Source organism: Pteropus vampyrus, unplaced genomic scaffold (assembly GCF_000151845.1).
Source record: "Pteropus vampyrus isolate Shadow unplaced genomic scaffold, Pvam_2.0 Scaffold161, whole genome shotgun sequence".
Classification (NCBI taxonomy): Eukaryota; Metazoa; Chordata; class Mammalia; order Chiroptera; family Pteropodidae; genus Pteropus; species Pteropus vampyrus.
The window spans coordinates 37,288-42,324 of NW_011888942.1; the positions used below are offsets into that span (position 1 = coordinate 37,288).

Here is a 5,037-nt window from a genome sequence, read left to right on the forward strand (position 1 = left end):
TATGATCATGATAGGTGGCTACATGGGTGGTGTTAGATAATTGGCATGTGAGGTTGTGTTGATTGACATCCTGCTATTATATAACCTTTTGTTTACTGCCCATGCGGTTACCCAGAATTCAGTCTGTTATAATTAGATGTATGAACTTCCAGGCACATGTATGATATTATAATGCTGGTATAATGAGACTGAGGTCAAGGAAGGTCAATACAAGTACTAACTGCGCAGATGCTACTGACCAGACTAAACTAGAGGTTGTTTTTGCAGTTTTTACTTCTTCGTATTCCAGGATGTAAAGGTAATTTTTAACAGTTAAGTGAGTGTTTCAGGGAGGTCCTAAGGGAGGTCTCTGGCTTCGGCTTTCATTCTCCTGCCTATTCTCTCCATAATTTTAGACCCTTATCTCATCCACCCCAAATCATACATATCTTACTTGCTTACATATTTACTATCTTTTCGTTCTTAGCATAAAAATATTTTTTTGGCATGTCTTCCAAACCTTCCAAGTATAATTAGGTCCTCCATAAATAGTTTTTTTCTATTCATTTGTTTATATACATCATTATGTGCATTTTGCACATTCCATTTCATTTTTTTTTAAACAACAGAAATTTATTTTCTCATAGTTCTGAAGGCTAGAAGTCCAAGATCGAGATGTTCACCAGCTCTGTTTCTCCTGAAGCCTCTGCCTTTGGCTAGCAAACAACTATCTTCTCAAGATGTCTTCTGTTGGCATTGCTCTGGGTGTGTACATTCCTGGTGTTCCTCCCTCTTCTTATAATGACACTAGTCCCATTGGGTTACCCTAAAACCTTATTTAACCTTAAGCATCTTCTTAAAGGCCTTATTTTATTTTATATTTTTAGACAAGACAAACCTTGGTTGAATTCACAGATTGCAAGGACCTTGTCAGTTTATAATCCCTTATTTTTTTTATTCTTTATGCCTACAGCACCTGGTATTCCTAGGTGGTCTTCCATCCAAGTACTAACCAGGCCCAACCCTGCTTAGCTTCTTAGATCAGATGAGATCAGGCTTGTTCAGGGTAGCATGGCCATAGACTCTTAAAGGCCTTATTTTTAAATACAACCACATTGGAGATAAGAGCTTAAATCTATGATTTTGAGGGAAGGGTTGTGACACAATGCAGTCTATAACAGAGAATTATGATCTCATAAATAGTTTATATAAAATTAATATTGTTTTTTCAAATACATATTAAAATTCACCTGTAAAACAATCTGGTACTGTCATCATGAAAAATTAAATTTACTTAACAAATATAGGACTATTTATATTTTTTATTTATTCTGTGCCAAATATAGAAGGCTATATTTTTCATAAAATAAGTCTATTTTCTTTAATTTGGCAACTTTATTGACATAAATTTATTTACGACATTGCCTTATTATTTTATCAAACTTTATATCATCTAGAGTGATAGCACCTTTTGTATTCCTGAAATTGGTTAATTATTTTCTTTGTTATTCATATTAAGGATTTATTAAATTTAAAATCATATCAAATGCAATCTCTTGGCTGTGTCATTTTTAATCTACTGTTTTTTATGATATTTTATTGATTTTAATTATGCTATTTGAGTTTGTGTCAGTGATCTCATTGGACTGTAGGCACAAGGGTAACCTCTTATCTCTCTCAGATCTGATTCTCTGTATGTAATATAATTATTGGTACATAATAGGTGAGCCATAATTTTTATTTGATTAATACATACATGAAATAATTGTATTTGTCCATGACTAATAGTGTTCAGCATCACTTTATGTACTTATTTACGTTTGCATACCTTCTTTGGTGCAATATCTGTTCAGATAGTTTGACCATTTCTATTGAGCTGTTTGCTTTCTTTTAATTGACTTTTGAGAGTTCATTATTATTCCAGATATCAGTATGTTATCAGATATGTGATGTGCAAATATTCTTTCTCATTCTAGGGTTTGTCTTTTTATTTTTTTCTAAATATGTCTTATAACTAGCATGGATTACTAATTTTGAGAATTACAATATGACATTTATTTTCCTTTTATACATTGTTTTGGTGGCTTATCTCAAAACTCTTTGCCTAACTCAAGAACATAAATATTTTATCCTATGTTTTCTTATAGAATTTTATAACTTTAGGTTTACATTTAGTTTATAATGAATTTTGAGTTATTTTTTTCCATATGGAGTAAGGTCATACAGATACCTAATTGTTTCAGAACCATTTACTGACAAGCCATTCTCCATTGAATTGACTATGCACCTTTGTAAGTAATCAGCAAACAATATACATCTATGGATCTATTTCTGTATTCTTGATTCCATTCCACGAATCTGTTGTCTATATTCTTGCTCATACCATGCCTGATTACTGTAGCTTTATCGTTAAGTTTTAAAGCCAGTTAGAGTCAGTCCTCACTTTGTTGTTCTCCTTCAGTCTTGTGTTGGCTATGCTGGATCTTTTGTCTCTCTTTATAAATCTTAGAATCAGTTTGTTGATATTCACAAAATAACTTACTAGGATTTTTGATTGGTTTTGTGTCAAATCTGTATATCAAGTTGAGAGAAACTGACATTTTGACAATAACGAGTCTTTCTATACATGTACTTAAATTATTTAGATCTTTGATTTCTTAATCAGAATTTTATAGTTTTTCTCACATAGATCTTATAAGTATTTTGTTAGATTTACAACAAAGTATGCAATTTTTTTTGGTACTAATGTAAATGATACTGTGTTTTTATTTTCAAATACCTATTTTTTATTGCTGGTATATAATAAAGCAATTGACTTTAGTATGTTAATCGTATATCTTGCAACCTCGTTATAATTGTTTATTAGTTAGGAGTATTTCTGTTGATTCTTTGGGTCTTCCACTTAGACAATATTGTCATCTGTGAACAAAGGCCATTTTATTTCTTCCTTCCCAATCTGTATACATCTTATTTCCTTTTATTATTGTATTGTATTATCTAAGACTTCTAGTATGATGCTGAATATTATGTGTGAAAATATACATACTTGCCTTTTTCCTGAGCTTATTGGGAAAGTAACTAGTTTCTCACATTAAGTATAATGCCAGTTGTATGTGTTTTATCAATGTTCTTTATCAAGTTGAGGGACTTCTCTTTTGTACTAAGAGTTGTTTCTTTTTTTTTTAATTATGAATGGGTATTGGATTTTGTCAAAGGCTTTTGATGCATCAGTGGATATGATTATGTGATTTTTCTTCTTTAGCTTGTTAATATGATTGATTATATTAATTGATTTTTGAATGTTGCACCAACCTTGCATATCTGGAATAAATCTCACTTGGTTGTGGTTTATAAATTTTTTTATACATTGTTAGATTCTATTTGCTATTATTTTGTTAAGGATTGTTGCATCTGTGTTCATGAGAGTTGCTGATATACAGTTTTTCATAATGTCTTTCTGGTTTTGATATTAGAGTAATACTGGCTCATGGAGCAAAGTAAGATTTAGTCCATTTGCCTTTATCTTCTAGAAGAAATTATAGAAAATTAGAGTAGTTTCTTCCTTCAGTATTTGTTAGAATATACTAGAAAGCTCATCTGGGCCTAATACTTTCTGTATGGAAGCTTATTAATCATCATTCAATTTCTTTAATCAATGTAGGCCTATGTAGTTTATCTTCACTGCCTTGTGTGAGGTTTGGTAGCTGTGCCTTTAAAGAAATTGGTCCATGACATTATATCTATATTATTAAATTTGTGGGCATAGAGTTGTTCATAATATTTCTTTATTATCCTTTTACTGTACGTAGGATCCGTAGTGATGGCTCCTCTTTCATTTCTGATAGTGGTTATTTGCTTCTCTTTTTTCTTTCAGCTTCAATTGATTTATATTTCCTCCTTATTCTTATTTGCCTTTTTGTGCTACTTTTTTATTACCATCTGTGCCATGTTTTATTTGTTTTAAATACCAGCAATTATAAAGCTTCTCTTATTGGGTGCTGGATATTTTCAAATTACTATGAATAATATTGAGTTTTAGTCTGTGATGAGTTGAGGTTAAGTTATTTGAAATTATTTAATCTTTTGGAATATTGGTTCGTAAACTTTCTTAAGTGAGCTTATCATAGTGTTGGATGTTATTTTTTCTCCATTACTGAATAAACTCTGGCTTATGGGAATAGGCCACAATCATTTCCTCGTGTGAATTCTGATGATTTTCCTTTCTAATCCCTTTCAGATGCTATTTCCCAAACCTCTTATAGTTTCCTTACATTCTTCACATATTGATCAGTACTCACCAAAACAACAAGGAGAAAGTTTTATAGATTTTCATAGTTCCTTCCAGTATTCTGCCCTGTAAACTCTAGGTGCCTGAGGCTCTCAGCCACTGATCTGTCTTTTCAATTCAAAGGGTCTGCCTGGCTTTGCTCTCCTTGTGCTTTGGCTTCTAAACACTGTCTAGGGAGAATTCTGGAGACAATCATAGTTGTCCCTCTTTTTTTTTCTTTCCCCGTATGTTAGGAATTAGCTTGATATCCAATGTCATGAGCATTTTTGTTTCATTAATTTGTTCTTTTTTTTTTTTTTCTGGTTGTTTCACATGGGAAGGCAAATCTGTTCTCTATAGCAACAGTGCTCCTGTGAGAATATAATGGCTGATGATCTGAGGTGGAGCTAAGGTGGTGATGCTAGTGCTAGAGAGTGGCTGAAAATACAGTTGAAGCTTTGCCCCCTCGACTGCCACTCACCTCCTGCTGCACGGCCCAATTCCTAACAGGCCGAACCAGGGGTTGGGCCATCCTGTAACTCCTTCTCAGAGAGTAGATATCAATAATACAAGTATGTTTCTGTGTTACCTTTAGCTTATGAGGAGAATTAACTGATTCATGAAATCTAAAAAGGAATTGAACATAGCTTCAAGTAAGGACATAAGTTCTCTTTAGCATCAGGAATACTTGAACTATGAGCAGTGTGTTTTTCTAATTTCTGCTTAATTCTAGGTTTTAGCTTTTTTCTCTCTCACTGTGTACCACACTGTAGACAATTTGGTCACAAAGA

At 32.5% G+C, this 5,037-nt stretch overlaps 1 pseudogene; it reads right to left on the reverse strand.

Annotated features, from left to right (window-relative positions):
* Window positions 1-943: 943 nt before the first annotated feature.
* Window positions 944-1,062, reverse strand: LOC111745705 (annotated as a pseudogene).
* Window positions 1,063-5,037: the final 3,975 nt, after the last annotated feature.